The sequence below is a fragment of the Neofelis nebulosa genome, chromosome 7 (assembly GCF_028018385.1).
Source record: "Neofelis nebulosa isolate mNeoNeb1 chromosome 7, mNeoNeb1.pri, whole genome shotgun sequence".
Classification (NCBI taxonomy): Eukaryota; Metazoa; Chordata; class Mammalia; order Carnivora; family Felidae; genus Neofelis; species Neofelis nebulosa.
In genome coordinates this window covers 113,177,374-113,202,539 of record NC_080788.1, presented here as the reverse complement: position 1 = coordinate 113,202,539, position 25,166 = coordinate 113,177,374, and the positions used below count along the sequence as shown (strand labels likewise).

General features: G+C 41.0%; 1 long non-coding RNA gene across 2 annotated transcripts in view; it reads left to right on the top strand.

Moving 5' to 3' along the window:
* LOC131517366 (uncharacterized) overlaps nucleotides 1-25,166 on the top strand; it is a 92,146-nt gene that overhangs the window by 29,454 nt on the left and 37,526 nt on the right. For both annotated transcript variants that reach the window (XR_009264557.1, XR_009264556.1), the window contains exons 2-3: nucleotides 9,563-10,201; nucleotides 10,446-10,597. This is a non-coding gene — a long non-coding RNA (uncharacterized LOC131517366). The remainder of the gene's footprint in view (nucleotides 1-9,562; nucleotides 10,202-10,445; nucleotides 10,598-25,166) is intronic.

The window sequence follows — 25,166 nt, the reverse complement described above, 5'->3', positions numbered from 1 at the left end:
AGACGCTTGATCAACCGAGCCACCCAGGCACCCCCTGAGCATTTTATTCATTAAAAAAAAGTTTGTTTTCTTATTGTTTTTTAGAATTCTTTTATATAGTTTGAATACAAGACCTTAGGTATTTGTATTGTCAATATCTCCTTCCAGTCTGTAGCTTGCCTGTAAACTTTCTTTTTAAAAAAATTTTTTTAATATTTATTTATTTTTGAGAGACAGAGAGAGACAGAGCATGAGCAGGGGAGGGGCAGTGAGAGAGGAAGATACAGAATCAGAAGCAGTCTCCAGGCTCGAAGCTGTCAGCGCAGAGCCCGACTCAGGGCTGGAACCCACAAACCATGAGATCATGACCTGAGCGGAAGTCGGACACTGAACCTACTGAGGCACTCAGGCGCCCCTTGCCTGTAAACTTAGTGAATGAGATTTGATCAGCAAACATTCTTAATTTTACTAAAATCTAATTCATCGTGTTTTTCCTTTTACACTATGGTCTGGATTTCACTTTTAGGTATGTGATCTACTTTGAATTATTTTATGTGTATGGTGTGAGGTAGATGTTAGAGTTAATTTTTTTTCACCAGGTATCTGGGGGCTGCAGCATCCGTTTTTGGAAAGACAATTATTTTTCCATTGAATTGCACTGGCTTTTTTTTCCCTTCGGTAAATCAAGTAATCACCACATAGACGTAGGTCTTTTCTGATCTTTTTCTGTTGATCTATTTGTCTACATTTACACTCATTCCACACTGCCCTAATTGCTGTACCTTCATAAGTCTTAAAATTTAATAGTGTGCAATTTTCCAACTTGGTTATTGTTCTTCAACATTATCTTTGCTTTTTAGGTTCTTTGTATTTTCATAAATTTTAGAATGACTTTTTCAGTTTCCAGAAAACAATCTCGCTGTGATTTTGATTGGGAATGAATTCAACCTATAGATCAATTTGGCAAAAACTGGCATCGTAACAATACTGAGTCTTCCATTAATATACATGTAATATTTATCTCTTGATTTAGATCTTTGATTTCTTTCAGCAATATTCAGTGGTTTTTAGTGCAGAGATCTTGCATATCGTTTGTTATATTTTTATTAGGTGTTCGATCATTTTGATACTGTTATAAATGGTATTTTTTCACTTGTCCAATTGTTTTTTGCAAGTATACAGAAATATAATTAATTGTTTGTATATTCACTTCGTAACTAGCAACCTTGTTCAATTCACTTATTAATTCTTTTTTTCTATGACTTTGACTATTTTTAAATTATTCTTATTTTATTTTAATTCCAGTGTAGTTAATAAGCAGTGTTATATCAGTTGTAGATGTACAATATAGTGATTCAATAATTCCATATATTACTCAGTGCTCATCATGTGTACTCTTAATCCCCTTGACCATTGTCACCCAACCCCTCACCTACATCCCCCTCTGGTAACTATCAGTTTGTTCTCTATAGTTAAGAGTATGTATATGTATATGTTATTCAGTCATAAAAAGGAATGAAATCTTGCCAATTCACTTATTAATTCTAATAGTTTATAGATTCTTCTGTAATTTTAACATACTATTATGTCATCCTTGAATTAAAGAGTTTTACTTATTCCTTTCTAATCAATAAACCTTATATATCTTATTCTTGCCTCAGTGCACTGGCTAGGGCCTCCAATACTGTGCTGGAAAGAAATGGTGATAGTGGGCATCCCTATCTTGTTTCTGACTTCAGGGGAGAAAAAATTTCAGTATAACACCATCGAGTATGGTGTTAGTTGCAGGGTTTTTTGTTTGTTTTTGAAGATATTCTTGGTTTTATAGATATTTTAAGGAAGTTCCTTTCTATTCCTAGGTTACTGAGACATTTTTTTAAATCAAAAACTGGTTTTGAATTTTATCAAATGCTTTTTTTGCCATCTATTGAAAATATCCTGTGGTTTTTCTCATTCTGTTAAACTGATAAATCACATTGATGGATTTTCAAATGTTAAACAACTTGCTCACTTTTAAAAAGGATTACTCTATTAGGTTGAAAACAGACTGAGAGAGGCCACAAATAGAAACAGGGAGAGCTGCTAAGGGATTGTTATGGTCATCCAGAAGAAAGAGAATGGTGGTCCAGACCAGTGTGGTAGAAAAGGAAGCAGTAAGGAGTGGTCATATTCTACATATATGTTGAAATATAGGAATTTCAGACATATTTTATATGAAGAGTGTGAGGAAAACACTGGATCCAATAATGAACTCAAAGTTTTTGTGTTGGGTAACTGGAAAAATAGAGTTGCCATCAACTGAGATAGGAAAGGATGCACATGAAATAGGTTCGGGGGTAAACTTTGGGGGTTAAGCTTTGGATATGTCAAGCGAAAATTTAGTGGTTTCCAGCGGACAGTTGGATATATGAGCCTAGACTAAAGAAGAAAGGTCTGTTTGAAGACATAAGCTTGGGGTCTAAAACAATGATTGGGTCAGATCATCAAGGGAATGAGAGTCATAGAGAAAAGACTGATACCAACATTAAAAGGTTGGGGGAAAAGAAAAAAGAGCAAAGGAAGTTGTAAGTGAAGCCACTGAGGTAGGAGGAGTAAGAAAGAGAAAGTGTTTTTTCCAGGAAGCCAGTGAACAGTGAGTCCAGAAGGAAGGCATGACAAATCATGCCAAGTGCTGCTGGTAGATAAGTGAGATAAGAGCTAAAAGTCATTAGACTTAGGAATGTGTAAGTAGCCCGTAACCTTGATAAGAGCAATTTGGGGAGCAAGAACCTGATTATTCAAGAGAGAATGGGAGGAGAGTGCTTAACTAGTATACATAACACTTTTGAGGAGTTTGATGTAAAGGAGAGCAAAGAAATGGGGCTGGAGCTAGTGGGGAAAGTAAGATTAAAAGAATGTTTGTTTGTTTGTTTGTTTGTTTGTTTTAAAGGTAACAGAAATAATAGCATGCTTGTACGCTCATGGTGATGACACAATGGGAGAAGAAAAACTGATGATGTAAGAGAAGGAAGAGAATTGCTGTAGCAAAATCTTTGGGTAAATGAAGAGTTTGGGATCTAGTCTCTAGTAGTCACATGTAGAAGGATTGACTTTAGATAGGAAAAAGAAATCAACAAAGACATGAGAAATCAATACCTTACAGAGAGAAAATATTTGTTGTGGTGGGTAAGAGTGGCAAGCCTGCATATCCCAGGTATCTCTGGCTTTGTCAGCTTGAGAATACAGATGTAGTCACAGTAAGATCCAAATCTTCATGGCTCTGAGTCCCTCTTCTTGCTGCTGGAATCTCAATATTTTCCAAATTTATTTTCCTCAAATAGGTTTAGAAACCCAGAGTTGCTTCTTACATTTGTACATATCTGGCTCCCATTTATTAATAGCTAGCAGGACTGGATGAATATAAATACTACACATTCAAACTCCGATAGTTCTACAGGATTCAAGGCCAAGGATCTTTTATCCTTTCTCTGAAGAAATATTTTTTCTTAGTTATGCAGATTCCTCAGAGTAGGTTCACTTATACAGCCTCTCTATCACAAGGCAGGCATGTGATTCAGGACAGATTCTCATGGTAATTGTTGTACATCACCAAGAACCACTACCACTTCTGACATCAGGCCCCAGCATTGAGTTTAGCTCATTAGTGCATGATTCTCCCTCAGTTATGGTGAGTTTGTTCTCAACACTCCCATTATTGCCTCCATTAAGCTAGATTTTGCTAGTTCCCTGCTCCCCACCAAATGACAAAGAAGTGGCAAGGGGCAAAGAAAGACCAATGTTTCCAGACACCCACCTATGTGGGCATCAGAAACTCACTAACTGCTAACTTCAGTGTTGTGTCAGCAGAGTATAGAGAGGAAGCACGCGCACACACACACACACACACACACACACACACACACACACATACTACATTGTACCTGGGCATTGTTTTTTTGAAAAAGGCTTGCTTGCTTTCATTCTTTCTTTCATTCTTTCCTTCATTCTCTCTTTCTTTCTTTCTTTTCTTTCTTCTTTCTTTCTTTCTTTCTTTCTTTCTTTCTTTCTTTCTTTCTTTCTTTCTTTCTTTCTTTCTTTCTTTCGTACTTTGACATATACCATTGTATAAATTTAAGCTGTACAACATTTACTTTATTTCTATATTTTAATATGATTCTTTTTTTTAATATGAAATTTATTGTCAAGTTGGTTTCCATACAACACCCAGTGCTCATCCCAACAGGTGCCCTCCTCAATGCCCATCACCCACCCTCCTTTCCCTCCCACCCCCCATCAACCCTCAGTTTGTTCTCAGTTTTTAAGAGTCTCTTATGGTTTGCCTCCTCCCCTCTCTGTAACTTTTTTCTTTTTCCCCTTCCCCTCCCCCATGGTCTTCTGTTAAGTTTCTCCAGATCCACATAAGAGTGAAAACATAACGGTATCTGTCTTTCTCTGCCTGACTTATTTCACTTAGCATAACACTCTCCAGTTCCATCCACGTTGCTACAAAAGGCCATATTTTATTCTTTCTCATTGCCATGTAGTATTCCATTGTATATATAAACCACAACTTCTTTATGCATTCATCAGTTGATAGACATTTAGGCTCTTTCCATAATTTGGCTATTGTTGAAAGTGCTGCTATAAACATTGGAGTACAAGTGCCCCTATGCATCAGCAGTCCTCTATCCCTTGGGTAAATTCCTAGCAGTGCTATTGCTGGGTCATAGGGTAGATCTTTTTTTAACTTTTTGAGGAATCTCCACACTGTTTTCAGAACGGCTGCACCAGTTTGCATTCCCACCAACAGTGCAAGAGGGTTCCCATTTCTCCACATTTTCTCCAGCATCTGTTGTTTCCTGAGTTGTTCATTTTAGCCACTCTGACTGGTGTGAGTTGCTATCTCAGTGTGGTTTTGATTTGTATTTCCCTGACAAGGAAATGGCATTGAGCATCTTTTCATGTGTCTGTTGGCCATCTGGATGTCTTCTTTAGAGAAATGTCTACTCAAGTCTTCTGCCCATTTCTTCACTGGATTATTTGTTTTTCGTGTGTGGAGTTTGGTGAGTTCTTTATAGATTTTGGATACTAACCCTTTGTCCAATATGTCATTTGCAAATACCTTTTCCCATTCCATCAGTTGCCTTTTAGTTTTGTTGATTGTTTCCTTTGCAGTGCAGAAGCTTTTTATCTTGATGAGGTCCCAGTAGTTCATTTTTGCTTTTAATTCCCTTACCTTTGGAGATGTGTCAAGTAAGAAATTGCTGCGGCTGAGGTCAGAGGGGTTTTTTCCTGCAGGGCTTTTTTCAGACTGGGGCCAGCTCCCTGTTCACGCACCTGGGGAGAAGAGGAGCCAGCCCTGGGTGCGATAATATGATTCTTGTTATAGCAATATTTATCACATTACATAATTATAATACCATATCGTTATCTGTATTCATTATACTGTCCATTAGATCTCTATGGCTAATTTACTATTCATTGCAAGTTTGTACCCTTAGACAACATCAATTTTATTCCCCCACTCCCCTCCCCTGGTAACTATCATTTTGCTCTCTGTTTTTTCCTGAATTTGACTTTCTTAGATTCCACACAAAACTGGTATCATATAGTACTTGTCTTTCTCTTTCTGACTTATCTGACATTATTTCACAATGTGCTCAAGATCTATCCATGTTGCCGCAAGCAGCAAGATACCTTCCTTTTTCATGGTTGAACGATATTCCATTGTGTCTATTTACCACGTCTTTGTAATCCCTTCATGCACTGATGGGCATTTAGGTTGTTTTAATATCTTGACTATTGTGAATAATGCTGCAGTAAATATGAGGGTGCGCATATCTCTTCAAAATCCTGTTTTCATTTCCTATGGGTATATACCAAGAAATGGAATCTAGATCATATGATAGATCTTTGGTGGAATGTAAATTGACCCAACCAATATGGAAAACAATTTGAAGGTTACCTTGGACACTTTGTATCCCTTTACCACTGTACCAAGCCTCATTATTGTCTATGTTCACCAGCTGTGTTGTTTATAACTGAACCCCAGAATTTGAGACTTCACCACAGCAACTTTTCACCCTTTATGTAAATCATGGAATATACATGGATATATTGGAGAAGGTGGCATAACCTAACTCAGCCAGTTCCAACTCAAGCAATCCACATGGGATAAGAATAAGAAATGTTTGCTGAAGTGTATAAAGGTATAAGGCTAAGATCTTTTGATAAGGGCATCTGGACCACTTAAGTCTTACTTTTTCTAGGACACTGGTTTTATGGACACTGACAATGTTTGCCTTTATGGCTTTTGTTTTCTAAGTGTCATGGATAACCAGCCCACATTTGTATAGTCATAGTTTTCCTTTACTCATGTCAATTAAATCAAAGGTGTGACAGCAATGTTTTGCTGGCAAAGGTGTCAGAATTTTAGGTAAGATTTAACTTCATGAATTCTAGAACTTTTATATTAATAACCCAAAGGGAGTGTTTTTTTGACAGAAATTGATGAGGCTTGTAAAAATCACCAGGAGAGAAGACTCAGTGTTCCTTGATACCCCTCCTATATCTCCTGGATGATTCATGAATCTGTCAGTGGAATCCAGTTTATTTGCTCTAAATGAAGTTATCAATCTGTCTTTCTTTGGTCCCCAAGCATATCATGTATTGTAATAGAAATTACAGTGTTGCACAATCATAACACTATTGTTACTTGTCAAGGGTGACATGAGCATGATTCCTATGGGTCTGGCCTTGTGGCCAACATGTCTTCCACTCCATGCCTTTGCATTGGCTGTACTGGTTTGTTCTCACCTGATTGATTTCTGGAGAGCTGGCTTTAGAGAGATGCTGTATTCCTCATGCCCTGTATGCAGACTGGGCTGAACTGGGCTCTAAGAAGCCACAGATTGGAACATCCATTGTTATTGCTTCTTTTGGATACTCTGTATCCAGATTCTACTGGCTCAGCCTAGAAGATATTTCTTCAACAGAGGAATTGCAGGCCACTGTGAAAGCCATTTAACTAGACGGGAGAGCAGAATGTCTTCCTCTGACATCCACATCCCTAGGATAGATGGTCTGAGAAATGCATGCACCTTGTCCTACTATCTATGGTGTCATTTCCAAATATACTTCTGTTTGTATGGTGTGGTAACAAAAGCTTTGAATTAAGATCAATGTGGTTGGTTCAAGTTCCAATTTTACCACTTATCTTGTGACACTGGGAAAATGACTTTCTTCTTTATGATATACAATGTCCTCATCAGTAAAAAACAGGGCAATAATACTTTTCTCACAGTCCTGAATGAACCTGAGAAGAATCTGGAACATGATACAGACTCAATAAATATTCATTTCCTGTTCTCTGAGAGATTTTTAAGGTCTAAGTTAGAGTCCCCATGAAATCCCAATGCCAGATAATCGCACAGGGCAGTAGAACTAGATAGGACCTTGCAACTCAAATTTTATCTTTTTTGGTGCTGTGAACATTGAAGGGTGGATTTGTCCAATCCTGGGCACGGGTGATGATAGAACAGAGAACATACTTGCTGATCAAAGCACCCTGAGGGAAAGTCTGTGCCTAATCCATCTATAGTTCTCTAGAAGGCACAGCATGGTGCCTACCATTGAGGAGGCCCTAGGTAACTATTTATGAATTAACTTCAGAATAATCTGTGTTTGAAATCTTAGACTGTAATGTGACAATATTTTGATTTGAATTTACTTGTCCACACAGAGACACAATCACAGTGGAACAATAGTCCTCTGGGTGATTAAAATGATGTTTTTTTACATGGAATGATGGTTTATGGTTAAAGTGGCCTCACGAACAAAATCTGGTTAATCCCTATCCCTACCCAACCCTGAGAGGCTGTCCATAACTTGATTCTATCAACAAAGAAAGGTAGCCTGGGCAAGATGAAATGGTAAGACCAATGTCTCCTGTCGAGGGTAGTGAAATGGGACCCTATTGCTATAGCAAACTCACACTGGGTATTGTTCCTAAAATCCTAATCGACCAGTGGTTCTCACCTGGGGTGCGAACCCCAGCTGCAGTGTCACCTGGGTGTCATTTGCAATTACCCAGAGATATTTATAGTTGTCACACTGCAGGGTGAAGTGCTCTTGGCATCTAGTGGAGAGAAGTCAGGGATGCCTCTAAACATTCTGCCATTCGGGGCGCCTGGGTGGCTCAGTCAGTTAAGCGTCTGACTTCAGCTCAGGTCACGATCTCACGGTCCGTGAGTTCGAGCCCCGCGTCGGGCTCTGGGCTGAGGCTCAGAGCCTGGAGCCTGCTTCTGATTCTGTGTCTCCCTCTCTCTCTGCCCCTCCCCCGTTCATGCGCTGTCTCTCTCTGTCTTAAAAATAAATAAACGTTAAAAAAAAATTAAAAAAACCCCAACATTCTGCAATCCACAGAACAGCCCCCACAACAAAGAATTATCTTGCCAAAAATGTCAACAGTGCCAAACTTGAGGAACTGCAATAGATCCAAAAGTAACTTTGCCAAAGATGAGTGAAAAATGTCTCCCAAGTTTTCTGAGTTCCCTTGAAGAGAGTTGTATTCTAAGTATGTGCTAAGCTACTGAAAAAAATATAATGTTCCTGCTGGCAGAAATGTCGTTTGCTTCTATAGCCTTGGGAAAGTTCTTGCTTTTATGTTTTGTCTTCTTTTTTGTTCACTAACTCTTGTTCTTGTTCCCCCTTTTGTGGGGACAAAAATGAACTCCTGTGGTCCCTTCATTTTTTTTTTTTGAATTTTTTAATGTTTATTTATTTTTGACAGAGAGAGAGAGAGAGAGAGAGAGAGAGACAGAGACAGAGCATGAGCAGGGGAGGAGCAGAGCGAGAGGGAGACACAGAATCCTAAGCAGGTTCCAGGCTCTGAGCAGCCAGCACAGAGCCGGATGTGGGGCTCAAACTCACAGACCGTGGATCATGACCTGAACCGAAGTCAGTCGCTCAACCGACTGAGCCATCCAGGCGCCCCTCTTCATTTTTTTTTTGTATCTCCCCACAACACTGGATACACGACTCCCTAAGGACTCAGTACTTATTATTAATGATAATCATAAAAATGAGAATTTATTGAGCACTTATTATGTGTCAGGCAATTATCTAAGCATTTTATATCTATCATATTGTTCTAATCCCTCAACCACCTATGAAACATGTACTATGACATCTATATTTTACAGATTTGGGAACTGGGGCATCAGGAGTCTAAAAAGCTTGCACACAGAATTAGTAAGCAGTGGCACTGAGATTCATAGCTGGGCTCTGGAGTTTCGGTGTGTAACTGTTTAGACATACAATTTCATGTGCTTGGACAACTTTTAAGACTGTAGTCAGCTTTAAAACCCTGGGTGGTTTTGGTAACCATTAACCATAACCATTAGCCAAAACCCTGGAGAAAGGATCAAGCCCCGGTGACCTCATTTCTAGTGTGCTCTAGGGCTTTCTGCAGGGCAGGAATGAGGCAGGTAGGGGAAAAGGGTATGGAGCTCCTATAGAAAGAACCTGAAGTAGAATCAGCAAAGCTGAGAACTGTACAAATGAACTCTTCCCTGGATGTCCTCTTTTCTCCATTCTTCTCTAGGGTAAACAACAACAACAACAACAACAACAACACGCAAAGGAGAAAACAACAAAACCCCAAGCCAAATGCCCACACTGTGAGTCTTTCAGCTCGGTCCACTCTTGTCCCTGGAAGATGTGTCTGCTGCTGCCTCTGATCTGTGTGGTCACTGTTTTGTACACTTGAGCTGCAGTGGCTGTGACATATCTCAGCAGAACTCTCCACAGCTGATTCTTGTGCAGGTAGGGCTTGATTAATGATTTTTGCCTCTTGCTATTCATTAAAGGCTGTTTGCACTGAATGTACTATCAGGTTTTGCAGGATACACTCATGCTGAAGAAAGAACAGATCAGACACTTGGGAGGCACTAATTAGAAATGCCCAGAAGAGGTACTGTGGACACTTGTCTCACTTCTTCTTTCATTCAGTCAGTCACATATTCATTCATGCATTCCTTTACCAAACACGCATCAAGTCCTGTGTGCCTGGACTTGTGTAGTTCCTGAGAAAACAAAGATAATAAAGGCATTGACAGGAAACACGTACATGCCAAGGAATGGTTGCCATCTAAGAATGTGATTGGTCTAATGAAGGCCGGAGAATGCAAATATTCTTGAGCACAGGCTACCGGCTTCATATCTTGACATGGTCACTACTCAGGTGAGCTTGGGTGAGTTTTTTAATCACTGTGTACCTCAGTTTCCTCATTATAAATAGGAATAAATATTATTCCTATAAAATAGGATTCTTTTAAATTTTAAAATATTTTATTATGTGATCATTTAAATTGTAAAAGTGCTTTAATGATGCCTCATACATTATATGCGCTCAGTAAAGTTTATTGATTGATTGATTATTCAATGTATATTGAATGAAAATTAGTGTCATCATGTATTGAATACAGTGAAAACAGAGGTGAAAGAGAACCTAATACTGTCCAGGGAGTCAGAAATGTTTCAGAGAAGGTAGCATGTGGGTCAAGACTTGAAGAGGAAGCAGTGGATTGCCAGGAAGACCAGCCAAGTGAGGGCATTCCAGACAAAGAAGACAACATAGGTGAGAGCAAAGAGGCATGCGGGAGGTGGTGTATTTGCGACACCAGTTGTGGTTTGGAATGTCATGGTCAGAGAGTATGGTGGGGGAGAGGCTGGGGAGGAGAAAGGGCAGGGAAACAGGGAACCATTTATATACCATGATGGGGTTTGAGATCTGTCCTGTGGGGAATTTAAAGTCATTGAGTGATTCTGATCAGGGGTGACACAAAAATGCTCTCAGATCACCGGGCAGCATTGGGAGGATAAGAGGAGAAGGAAAGAAATAGAAGCAGAGAGACCAACCAGAAGGCTCCCAGGCACTGGCGAGAGACAATGATGAGTGTGCTGAGGCACCAGCAAAGGCCAGGAGAGAGGCAACCAACTGAGGGATTTGCGGAGGCAGAACTAGTAAGAGCTGATCCGATGTGAGGGCTGAGAGAAGAAGAAACTTGAACGACTCCCAACAACAGGGCAGATGAGGTGGTGCCATTCCTAAGACGAGAAACTTGGGGGAGGATCAGTGAGGTGGGTGTTAAGGTGAAGATGTTCAGTGGGGAGTTGAATTCATTGGCAGTCAAGGCTCCTCTGGAGAATGTAGAGGAAAGAGAGGCAAAGACCGAGCTCTAGGGGATACATTTTGAAAGCAAGAAAATGTCCCCCAATGTCAACACCACAGCAGAGTGAAGTAACAGAGGACCCCAACGTTTCTCATTAGGTTTTTCAGCAGGTGGTGTTTATAAACTTGATGAGAGGTTTTTAGGTGTGAGACCAGCAGCCAGACTGCAGTGGGTGACAAGGTGAAAACTAGGCAAGAACAACTTTTAGAAATCTGATTGCAAGGGGAAATTACTGGAGTTTTTTGAAATATGTTTTTAAAAGATATCTATAAATCTAAAGTGCCCAACAGGGAAATCTCTGGAATGGCTTGCTGTGATAAAGAACAGAATACTAACAAGTAGGAAGTTCTGGTGTAGAGACAATTTCTAAAATGAATCTATGTTAAGTTAGGGCAATTTTATAAAGGAGAAGCATATTTTAGAAGCTGTTTACATGTTTCATAAGCTCTGGCTGCTAGTGTGCTTGCTCTATCACAAGACTTATAATTTCTAGGAACTTATTTGTATATTGGATTCCCTTGGAACATAGTTTATGTCTTTTTCTGGCTAAACTTCTAATGAAGGTAGTTATCAGTAGGTACTGTAGTTTATGAAGTCTGATAGCAAAATCTCCAAATTTCAAATGAGGAACCCTTGTAGTATCAGATCCTCATGCATTTTATATGTTCTGAGATTCATAGATTCACATAAATTTGCTACCCTAAGCTCATGAGACGAAGGCTCATATTTTGCATGGCACATTCACAGTCCCCTCTAAATCCTAAATTCTCACAAAAAAATCCAAAAAGTAATAGTTTCTTTAGACCCAGACCATGTTTTGATTTTTCTGGCCAGAGTTTAATGAAATCACTTTCAAAAAGTGGTGACAGAGTATCAGACAAGTAGAAGAATCTCATACTTGAAAGCTATTTAAAATAGCTTGATTCCAACACCAGATTCTAATACCAGTGATGGCAATCATTTCCCACTGAGGGAGCAGTAGGAGTCTCCATGAGGAAAGTTGTTTTTGAGGTAAATTTGAAGAATGACTGGAATTTTGATGGAGAAATAACCACCAAGAAACAAGAATAACACAGGCAAAAGCCCAAAGACTAAGATGTAAAAAACTAGTTGAAGAACCATAATTTACAGTGTAGTGCTTTGAAAGAAGTATTTATGAAGAAAATAGTAGGGATAAGACTGGAAATGGTGATTAAGTTCTGTTTTTCCAGAACAAGAATTTGGGGAGTTTAAGAAGGAGCTAGAAGCACATAATTACTTTAGTAGGGTGGGAAGTTTCCTTAAAACTATTTTTGCAAGTGTCAGCCAAATTATGAAATCCAAGCCTGGTGGAACAGAAGCAAGAAAGCAGAATCCAAAAGGATAGTTAAATCCTGGTTAGCGGAGAATGGGAAGAAGATGGGCCAAGGGAGCTACAGACTTGTGCTGGGCTCAAAGTGCTCAGTGGAGGTGGGTAGATGTGGTCATGCTGGGCTGCGTGAGGTAGTTGTTTGCATTGGATTGGTCACGGTGGGGTGGTAATGACAACTTTCCCCCTGAACTCTGCCTGACTCTGCTGTGGTTTCACAGTGTTGACAAACACTTCTTCCACTTGCCCCTGAATGGTCCTGCAGGACATGAGTTTTCCTGCTTGAATCCATCACCTCTGACCTGGCTCATTCTCCAGAAGCAGAGATTTCTCTGTGTAATGCCAACTGGTAGATTTTTGAGCATTCTCTGGGTCTCTTTTCATTCTTCTGTCTGTATATATAGATGAATATAGATAAATTCTCTTTTCCACTTTTATGAGACCAGGAGAAACTGTTAAGAGGTTAAGTCTAAGTTGAGGGAAACCAACTCATTAAATTTTGAAGTAGGTATCTATTGTCCAACGCTCCTTTTCCTTAGGGAAACGCCCATTTTTCTATATTGTGTGATGCTGGTGGGACAATTATTCATGATGCTCTGCTCCATTGAGCCATGGGCGTGGGCATGTGACCCAAGTCTGGTCAATCAGTGCCCCACCCTCAGGTCAAAGTTATTGGACATGTGTGGGCATGTGTCTGAAGCAGGACCACGCAGAGTCATTGTCTGGGCTTTTTGGAATGTATTGGGGTTATGGTTAGAATTTCCTACAACTAAGATTTTTCTTTAGTCAGAGAGAATGAAGCTATCACACTGAAAGAAGTAGAGCTGAGGGAGAGAACTTCCCGGTGAGTTCCTAAACTTGGGTGTGTTGGAACCTGATCCCCCACTGTCCACTCTCCCCAGGTTTTCTCTGCTTGAGTTATTTTGAGTTGTATTTTGGTCACTTCAACTGAAAGGCAAGTCCTGATCAATGTAAAAATTACTTGCTGGTTGTTTGCTTTGTTAATGGTTTTGCCTTTGTAACTTTTTTGGTCTCAGATAACCAGCAAAGCAAAGATTTCTGAGGGTGGGAACCCCTGCCCATTTAAAGCCTGGAAGGCATCCTTACTGATGTGACACCTTTTCAACATCTTGTTGTAGGTCTGTATGCTCAGTTCTGTGGAGTTACGCATTTCTGAAGAAATCTCAAAATACTTGTTAACAATGTAGACAGGAATCCCTCCTCTTTGGGTTTCGTTTCACAACAAGAAGAATGGAGTTTGCAGAGTATTTCTGAAAAACAGATGAAAATTGTGGTGATAACGTACATTACATACTAAAAAGAAAAGTGGTTCAGAGAAAACACATTATTTCTAAGAGTATCATTAAAGTGTTTCATTATATAGTAAATGAGATGCAGTTTCACACCCTCTGAACTTATATTTAGGATATGGTGTGTGTGTGTGTGTGTGTGTGTGTGTGTGTGTGTGTGTGTGTAACTTTGCTATGGAAAATAGGGTAATTTAAAACCATTGCAAAGCCTTCGATCTCTATATTAGGAAAAGGTTTCACTTGTTTATATCTATATCTCATATTATATATATGTGTGTATATAATATACAAATAAATATATTTGTTTCCTGGCCAGAAGTGTCATTGCTATCTAAATCCATGCTGCTCAGCATGAGTCAGGCTGGGAATGAGCTGAGCAGAAGGAAGAGCCAGGAAAAGGTCACTGAAACGACATCATCTGAACTAGCCTAGCCACTCAGGCTGCTCACTCAGAGTGACTTTGAGGGATGAGGTGTGGCATCAGGAGTAGCCAGGTACCTTGAATGGTACCTGGCGTCTGCAGTGGCAGCATTGTGGTTACGAGTGATTCCTCTCTTTGGAAAAGGACTCCAGGGGGGTAATGAAAAACAGGGGACAGGTAAGTTTTCCTCATGCAGCTAAGGGAGCTGGTTGCTGGAACCAGAGCAACTAGAAACAAGACCAGATTAGGGAGCAGGTAAACATGGAGGAGGCTGAGGGAAAGGCTATAGTTCAGGGGTCACCTGGCACTCATCCCTGGGACACCGGCTCAGGGCAGCAAGCGAATACAGCCACTCTGTGACCAGGGTAAGCACAGAGCCCTCTATAGAGCCTATGCACTGTGTGACTTAGGAAAAATGAGACCAAATATGCAGGATGGGTGTCAATGCTAGAGCCAAGAAGACACAGGGAAGGCAGGGACTGACCTGTCCCAAAGGAGGGATTGGGCTTGGAGCCTCAGCAGAATTCTGGGGGCGCATTCTGAGGCTGTACCTACTTCTCCTCATTTCCTCCCACCTACGCCTGCCATAGGTGAAGACTCATGGTGTAGGGAAAGGAGCTTAACCTGAACCAAAGGGAATAAGGCTCACCAGAGTCTCCTTATCTGTGAATCCTGACTCATCCATGTCAAAGGAACTCCCCTTCAACCACAGGGAGGGCCAGGTGCAGACTTCATGAGTAGGCCTTTGGACTCTGACTAACACCTACTCTCTGTTAGCTCATGGGTGGGCCTACTTTTGTCATCCTGTCTCAGGACCCACCCCTCCCCTTGTGCTATTTCTGAGACACTTCACTTTTCATCATGATGATTCAGTGATGCTGTAGGTTTAGTTTCTATTTACAGGGCTTAAAGTTGGGCCAGTTTTACCAGTAGCTAAACAGTGATTGTTGGGGTATGGTTTGAGGGACACCAGGACAGCACCCCCCCCTCCCCCCGCCATGTTCCTGCCTCTGCTTGGAATTCTTTCAGCATCATTTATTTACACTAAGTCATCATGTCTCCCCTACGAGACTGTGCTCCATTAGTTCTGTTCGCTGTTGTGCCTACAACAGCACCCAGCACATGATAGGTACTCAATAAATATTGGTTGGATAAAAGGTCTTCAAGGGATACTGCATTAAGGTGCAAATACCTTTGGAACAGTGCACTGAGCTGTTATCAGTCCTTACCACCCTGGCAAGACTGACTGCTTTTCCTTTGTGTCACTGACCCTGAGCCATCCTTCTCTGTACCCTTGAGGGAGTCACATGCAGCCAAGGAGAGTCATAGATAGGAGTTGTCCCTGCTGGTGCACAGATATTTCCCTCCTGTTCCCATTCTACTCCTGTTTCTGCTTGGCCTAGAATCCCTGACTTGGTCTCTTATTTATGACTCTGCTCCTGCCCCTGGAAGCTGGCCTTGTCTCCCAAGCTTGGATTTCAGTTCTCCCTGAAGTGGGTGGCTCAGCCCATCCACATCTATGCCCTGGCCCTTCAGACTGCCTCTTCTAGGAGGATGCCTTACCCTGGAGGGGTCCTCGGCTCTGCCATGTGTGGTCCTTTCTGCAGCAGAGATGCTTGGAGATATGGCTGTGCATTCTGGGTGGAGGGAAGGTAGGGGTGGTGAGTGGTGTGGATTGTAACGGTTTTCTGGACGGTTTTCCCTCCCCACCCACATTCCTCACTGGCCTCTCCTTCCCACTTCAAACTCAATGCTGCCTCTCTGAGCCAGAAAGTGTCCTAGGATTTGATTGGTCTTGGAATATGAAGCTTCTCTCCTCTGACCTTTCTCCTTTGTGATTTTTTGCAGTCTCTATTTACCTGCATATTCCTCTCTGTGGTTGTCTGCAGCTCCTCCTCCACCTCCCCCAGGTGTATGTTTTAGCCTGCGTTTTCTCAGAGAAAGCCTGAGTCAAGACCTTTAGTGTGGGCAGCCAATTTGGGGAAATGATTTCTGGGGCACAGGGGTGGAGACTGGAAAGCTTGCAACAGAGAAGGTGGGAAGGGCACTAGAGGTGGTGTTCTTGACTGAGTCACTCCTGCAGGCTACTGGGACTCAGCCCCACTGGGCTGCTCTGAGGAGTCATGCAGAATGTGCCCAGAATTGTCTGTTTAAGTGACAGAAGGGAGGAACATCCATCGAGTACTTCGGTATTGCGCTGTGAGTTAACTTCCTTGCAGATCCTGGCTGGACTGCATGCTGTTGTGTCCAAGAAACCCAGAGACACAGCACAACTGAGGCACAATGCTCTCAGCTTATCCCTGTGCAAAGCTGGTTACCATGGCAATGGCAGTAGGGGATGTGGGCCAGGAAGAAGTGAGGCAAGACGGAAGGACTAGTACTGCCTTGCCCTGTGCAGATTTAGTGATTTCTGCGTTAAGTCCCATTTGTCACAAGGACTTCAAGGTGTTGCCAACCACTCTCCACAAAAGACTTAGGACAGGAGGATTAGTGGAACATGCTATGGTTTGTGATCTCACAAATAGTCTCAAGACCTTGACCCAGATTCAGCATCTATGTATGTCAGGGCTCCTAGACGGTCAACTATCTTTCATTTCTTCTTTCAGCCCAGTGAAACAGGGGTTAATGACTTTGTCCAAAGAAACAAAAGACTCAAATCCAATTAAAAAGGTCTCAAAAACAAGTCAAGCATAAAGAGTGTTCCAGAAACTCTCCAATTGAATTTTTTTCATTGACAAATGATCCTGCCATCATTGTAGATAGGGTAACATATCTAATTCCTATAATTCTATATCCTTAACTGAAGCCTGCAGGAGATGCTTTGATGGAAAGAAAGATCAATGGGACTGAAAGGAACATATTCCACTTCGTTCCCTCTCTCTGAATTCAATTTCTCACCAGGTACTCTGATAGCTTCCCTCTTCCACCCCTGCCTGAAGCCAATTCTCATTTATCCAACCCTAATGAAGAACACAGAGCCAATGGATTCACCAAATGTCTAACCTAGCGAAGACCTCAGCCCTCTCCCAAAAGCAAACATCTTCCTCTTGGTAATTTTGTCTTATGTTCTTCAAACAGAAGAGGAAAATAAATAAACTGGAAAATGACCAGAAAGAGAAGAGACAGAGAGAGTATGGAAAGGCTTAGAGAGCTCACAAACAAGGGAACCTGTTTCAGTATTATAAAGTGTCAACTACACTTATTTTGTGTTTAAATTAAACTTTATTTGACTCTTTTGAGCAAGCACCAGCATCCGAATTATTCACCTGGTAGCACATCTGTGGCCTCCTATGTGACACACAAAGCTACACATCGTCAGTATGCAGAGTAATGGACTTCCTGCCTCCAGTACTGTGAGCAATAAATGTTTCTTGTTTATAAGCTACCAAGTCTGTGGTATTTTGTTATAGAAGACTGAATGGACTGAAAACCATTCTTTCCTTTACATGCTTATGGCTGATGTTACCTGGCCCAGTCCTCTTTGTCTCCCTCCTGGACCATTTCCCCATCTTTGGATCTATGTTCTCTAGTCCACCTTGCACAGAAATGGAAGATTAGCCTTCCTAGAGCGCCATTTTCTTGATCCCTCTCATCCTGGTTTAGCAGGACAGTGAAGCTAGCCCTGTCTCAAACCAGTGCTAAAACTGGATCTGAAGTTAATCCTTTCTTTGAGAATAAAGCCTAATTCTGCTTCTCGCCACTTGTTCCCAAACCCCTGGAAACCAAGGCCACAAAGAACCTCACATTCAGTCAGAAGCTCCTTTGTAACCAACTGTCCCTTTAAGAGCTGCAAACATCCAGCAGCACCAAGGGGAGCTTAGATGGGATTGGACTTAGTCTTCTAGGGACGGATATACCAGCATCCGGGACTAAAACCCCATGTGATTCTTCCTGCACATCAGGGCTGTTTCCTGCCATCAGCTCTGACCAGGTCAGACTAAGCTTGTTTCCCTGGAGGCTAAACTCAGATGGAGATGTCAGAGAGGGTATGGAATTGGAGAAACAGGTCTAGAGAAGTGAAGAAATGTCTTTGTTTCTGAATGTTACAGTTAACTCAGAAGCTTCACTGGGCTTAAAGGCCCGTAAGCACTGTGGCAGTGGTTTATCAAAATAACTTGCTTACAAAGTATCCATATTGGAAAGTAAGCTATTGTTCTGGTTTTGGGGGGTAATGTGATTTCTTTTTATTGTCTTTTAGGGATGATGTAAGTACTCATATAGCACTTTGAGATGAACACTTTTTCCCAAATTGGGCCAAAGCTATGTAATAATAGTAATAGCAGCTATTATTTATAGAATACTTAATGATGCCACATAGTGTGCTATCTGTTCTGCATATAGTAACTCATTTACTCCTCACAATAACATCACAGGTAATAAACCATTATTACTTACATCTCTCAGATGTGGAAACTGAGGCATTTGCTCAGAGGTTTGTTCAAAGGGAGAGCTAAGAAGTAGCAGAGTCAAGATTTGAATGGGCAGTCTGGCTCCATAGCTCACAGGCACAGGGAAGGAAGGAGACCTGACTGAGTCCTATACTTGGTAGGTGAGAATTCACTCTAATTAGTGCCTAATTAGACACTGGCCAATTGGAAGAGTTTTATTGTAACTAAGGAAGCAGTAATGTCTCTGCAATGGGAGCCTAAACTTGAGACTCCTGACAAGTGACTCAGAACTTTCTAAGATACCAAAGGCTCTCAAATTTGAGCTGAAATTAGCTCAAGACAAAACTTAATGCATTCCTGATGGCTGATGGGTTATATGGGGGTGTGGGCCCTCAAGGCTGCTCCCAGTCAGGTCACAGGGCAAGAAGGAGAATGGTTAACAATAACTGAAGATGGATAGAAAATTTCAAAATCTACTTGCTGGAATCAGGAATGATTTCTTTTCAATGATGCGGATTGCTTGAGGGCAGATAGAAAGAGCAGAGGCTTTATGAATGCTGAGTCTAAATTCTCTTGGTGTACAGATAAATTTAATGGATGTTCTGTGTCACAATGATGAGGAGAAGACCCTGGAGCTGTCCAAAGGGACTGACACGCTGTTGACAAGTCTTATGCACTTCTCATGGCAATGGGAAGCTACGGGGGCTGTGTCTCAAAAGATTGTCATCCAGATGGGACTGATGTGTCCGGAGCCTTCTGCATTGTAACCTCTGCTTCCCCGGGCCACACTAACTTTAAGAAGGACATTCAAAAAGTGTAACAATTAGAATGATAACAGAAACCATGTTTGACAATGAGTTCTCAGACAATGGGACTGCTGGGACCCCAAGTGTCTCTCTTCCCTGACACAGTTGCTGGTGGCCTCTGTGTTCTACTTGGCACCATTCAGTTCCTCCGATGGCCACCAATGCATAGCTTGGCTCTTGATGGCTGTGGCATCACATTCCAGCCTCTAGGGAAGGCAAAGTCTCCACAGTCAGTCCTACACCCTGGTTTTGACTGGCTTGAGGACCACTGATTTGGCTTAAAGAGTGGGTAGGATTTGGGGGAGAAGGAAAGAAGTTAAAAATTCTGTTTTCTAGGGAATTGTCCTTCTTTTGTAATATTTTCCTTAGTTATACTTTTGGGCTCCCTTATTCCTGCTGTCATCTTCTTCCTCCCCGCTGGATTAATTTAAGAGAAAGTTCCTATGACCTTCTTTCCAGAAGCTGTGGGCCTGGGACAACCTCTTGGTTGGAAGGCCAGCCCCCTGCTCATGTACTGCAAGCAGGAACAAAAGTGGGGCAGGAGGCAAGAGGAAAGCATGAACAGGCTTGGACCAGCTGTCCAAAGCCTGAGAGAGAAATGCCCTCTTTTCTTGTGTGTCTTGTGCTTCTTCTCACCAGCAGAGCAGCCAGAATTTGAGGCTTCAGTCAGGATGTAAGTCTCAGGGAAGAAGCCAGAAGGGCCACCTGACCTGCTTCTGGTTCAGCATACCAGCTGAAGACCAGGTTAGGCCAAATGCCCAGAGCTGCCGTGTATGTTGGGCATGTTGTGCTAAGAACAAGTTGTGATTGGATGGCATCCCTGTTAGACATCTTTGGGTGGAAATGAACGAGGCTGTTCACCTCCAGGAGAGCAGCAGTGAGCAACTGATGTCCACGCACCTTATCCTTGGACCTTTATTTGCTGTATCCTCTTATGTTCTATGTAGGATGGCCTTACCCTCTTTCATTCAGCCTTGCCAGGACAAGCAGCAGGTGGGTCTCAAATCTCTGCTCTAACATTTGGCACCATTCAAGAGGCAATCTCATTAAAGGAAAGGGCTGAGAAACTAGTTTGAGTATTTTCTGATTATAATTTAACATTATCTTGAGTAGAAAATGGAAGAATTTTGTTGAAAAGCCCCTTTTGACTGATGTGTGTCTCTTCTAGCTCTGAACATTTCATTCACTGTCTTATAAAAAGAATTTTATTGATTTGCGGCTTGGCAAAGGGGAATGCTCTACTTTTCAAAAATGGCTTCGTAAAGAGTATGTGACTTCTCCCCCCCACTCCCAGAAATTCTTTGCATCTTCTTTTATGTCTAAAATCTCATGATGATATGCCTTGGTTTTTTCCATTTATTGTACTAAGTGCTTGGTGGGGCCTTTAATCTGAGAAATGGTATCCTGTAGGAAAACACCTCAGACATTTTCTCCTATTACACTTCTTTGATAATTTTGTCCCCCTCTGTTTACTCTGTTTAGTCTTTCTGGAGCTTGTAGTATTTGGATGTTGGATTTCCTGGGCTAAACGTATAACTTTTCAAAAATCTTTTCTCTCATGATTTTTCTCTTGGTTACTTACTTAATTTTAAAAATTAAAGCAAATCTCAACCATAAAAAAATTGCAGATATACTAGAAAGAACTGTTCTTTTCCTAAAGCACTTGAAAGCAAACTGTGGACATAATTCCATGAACTCCAAATGCTTTAGTGGGTATTTCCCACAAAAAAGGATATTCTCCCACATAACCACAATACTACAATAAAACTCAGAAAAATTAACATTGGTACATTTTTACCATCTAATTCTCAAACCTCAGTCAAGATTTTCCAGTTTCATTAAGAAGACCCTTGATAGCAAAAAGATCCAACTTGGATTCACATATTGCATTTATGTGTTTCTCTTTAGAGCCTCTCAATCTAGAACAATTTCTCAGTCTTTCCTTTGTGACCTTGATACTTTTGAATAGTACAGTTCAGTTACTTTGTAGACTTTCCCCCAACTTGGGTTTGTCTGATGTTTCCTCTTGAGTAGTCTGGTCTTGCATCGTTGGTAGGAATATCACAGAGGGGTACTGGTGCTTCTTACTATATCCACTGCATGATTTTGACTTGTCCTATTACTGGTGATGTTATCTTTGATTATTTGATGAAGGATGTATCTTCCAGGCTTCTCTGTAAAGCTTGCCTTTCGCCTTGTAATTAATAAGTATTTTATGGGAAGGAATTTTGAACCCATGTAAATATTCTGTAAACTATGTAAATAGTGTAAATAGAAACTATAAAGAAAAATAGCTTTCAGGAAGAAACCCTTGGCAGCTTGCTCATGTTACTAATCTATTTTTGCATAATTGTTTCATGTGAAGGTATATGAAAGAACATTTACAACTTCATGGAATTGAGAAGGCTGAGGAGTTGAGCCATTGTTGTATTCTGCTTCTCCATCCTTCCTCCTGGAAGCAGACTTTAGTGTATGTCAATCTTAATCTAAGATTTGAGTCTCTATTTTTTTTTTTTTATAAATTTTTTTTTTTCAACGTTTTTTATTTATTTTTGGGACAGAGAGAGACAGAGCATGAACGGGGGAGGGGCAGAGAGAGGGAGACACAGAATCGGAAACAGGCTCCAGGCTCCGAGCCATCAGCCCAGAGCCTGACGCGGGGCTCGAACTCACAGACCGCGAGATCGTGACCTGGCTGAAGTCGGACGCTTAACCGACTGCGCCACCCAGGCGCCCCTTGAGTCTCTATTTTTAATACAACTACAGAATATAGATGTGTGTGTGTGTTTATGAGCCCATGCACTTATTCTCTAGCTCTGTCTTCTGAGAGGGTCTAAAACAGATGCAACCCAATAGCAATAATCACACATAGGGCCCACCCTTGTTTTTATATATCATTCTCTAGTAAAAGCAACTGCCATTCCTTGGAGAAATGGCTCATTCTAGGTTAAATTAGAAAAAGGATGGGATAAGCATGGAAATCTTATGGTGTCAGAAAGTGAGAAAGTGCTCCAAAAATGGTGGGGACATGTTGAAAGGACAGAGGAGCCAACTAAAAACAGCTTTCTCTGGCCAAATCTGGGACAATTTGAGCAATGAAATAAGTAATAAGAGTAGAATAAGGTAAGGTAGAAGATGGTAGCTACCCTTGTGGTAAGCATAGCATAACCTATAAACTTGATGAATCACTATGTTGTATACCTGAAATTAATATAACATTGCGTAGCAACTATACTTCCATCTAAAAAAAAGATAAGATAGAATAGAATAAGATAAATATCTGTGAGTCTATGCTGATATAAATAAATGATTTAGTAGATAAATAAATTGTTAGGGGAGAAGATAAAGCTCTAACTACAGAATTTCAATTAAAAATGTAGAAGGATACAGGAGTGCTGATTCATAGGGGCACATGCACCCCAATGTTTATAGCAGTGCTATCAACAATTGCCAAATTATGGGTAGAGCCCAAATGCCCATCAACTGATGAATGGATAAATAAGATGTGGTGTGTGTGTGTGTGTGTGTGTGTGTGTGTGTGTATATATATATATATATATATATATACACATATATATACAAAAGAACAAAATCTTGCCATTTGCAACATTGTGGATGGAACTGGAGGGTATTATGCTAAGTGAAAGAAGTCAGTTAGAAAAAGACAGATGTCAAATGTTTTCACTCATATATGGAATTTGGGAAACTTAACAGAAGACCATAGGGGAAGGGAAGGAAAAATAAGTTACAAACAGAGAGGGAGGCAAACCATGACAGACTCTTAAATACAGAGGACAAACTGAGGGTTGGTGGGGGTGGCAGGTTGGAGGGGGCAGGGAAAATGGGAGATGGGCATTGAGGAGGGCACTTGTTGGGATGAGCACTGGGTGCTGTACGTAAGTGATGAATCACAGGAATCTACTCTCAAAGCCAAGACTACACTGTATACACTGTATATTCGCTAACATGAAAATAAGTTATTAAAACAGCAACAACAACAAAAATAAAGTTGTAGAAGGAATGGTGGAAATCTTAAAAAATCACTATTTGGCAAACAACTCAGTAATAATTGTTATAATCAAGAACATTAGTGGATGATAAAATTAGCAAATTAAAGTGTGTGGGAAACAGGATATTTTGTTCCCCACAATATAGTTATTAATTAGAAAAGAAACAATGGAGTGGAGAATCCTGGCAGATATCACCTAACCAAGTGATTGAAGTTAACATAGCCAGTAATGAGATATATTGATATCATGTGTTCCCTAATATGATGCACTTAGAATAAACATTCTGGAATGTAGCTGACCAATCCTTTTAAAAAATGTCAAAGTCATCTAAGACAGAGAAATAATGAGCATTTGTTCTAAATTATAGGAGGAGTCTAAGGATACATGACAGCTAAGTGCAATGCATGGTCCTGGGTTAGATCCCGGACCAGAGAAGAAAAGTTGGTGAAGTTTGAATAAGGTCTCTATATTAATTAATAGTATGGTATCAGTGTTAATTTCCCAATTTTGATCACTTTACTGTAGTTACGTAAAACATTAACGTTTGGGAAAGGTGAATGAAGGTTCTGTGGTAACTCTATGTACTGTATTTGCAACTTTTTGGTAAGTCAGACTATTTCAAAATGAAAAGCTTAAAAATTTTTAGTGAAATAATTGTCAGATGCTGTGTCTTTCTATTAGCAGCCCTGAAATGTCATCATAGGTAAGTCTTTCTCTAGTGTTGTTTATTTTCTCCAAAGCACCTGTATGCCAGCCTTCGGGGAGGGGTTGAGACAGGGCTTGGAGCCTGACTGTCCAGTATGTAAACATTCATGCATTTAGTACTTTGCCCTTTATTGAACCTGGTGTCTCCAGGCCTGAAAACGTGTCAGTTCAGTTTCTCCAGGGAATATATCTCTTGTTGACCATGAGAGGTAGAGGAACACTGGCCATTTGATTGCATGTGGTATGGGAAAGGACAGGGCTGAGGTGTAAATGCTCCTCATGAAGGCTTTTGCCTCTCAGGTTGTTTCCAGACCCATTCCCCATCCTTGCCTTTAGAGGTACTTGGTGCCTTCAAAGCCAAAGCCTTGTAGGGGGTCCATGCAACACACCTGCTTTCTTGTCATTGGCCATCCCTCTGAAGGCAGTTGGGTTTGAACTTTCTCTGACCTGCAGGTATCACTCATCCATTCACTTTCCATTGTCTTGATTCCCATCATCTTGCCATCCATTCTCTTTGACCATGTACTTTCTTTCATTATATTTCTTTTTTAAAAAGTTATTTTTAAGTAGAGATTATTTTATTTTATTTTTTTTAAAGTTCTTTTTTTTTTTTATGTTTATTTATTTTTGAGACAGAGAGAGACAAAGCATGAACAGGGGAGGAGCAGAGAGAGAGGGAGACACAGAATCTGAAACAGGCTCCAGGCTCTGAGCTGTCAGCACAGAGCCCGACGCGGGGCTTGAACTCACGGACTGCGAGATCATGACCTGAGCTGAAGTCGGCCGCTTAGCCGACCAAGCCACCCAGGCGCCCCAGTAGAGATTATTTTTAAGTAATCTCTACACCTAATGTGGGGCTTGAACTTACAACCCCAAGATCAAGAGTCATATGTTCTTCCAAATGAGCTGGTCAAGCACCCCTCCTTTACATTTCTGTACTGTCATTTTTGAGATCGTTCCATGGGAAGCAAAGCTAATTACATGTT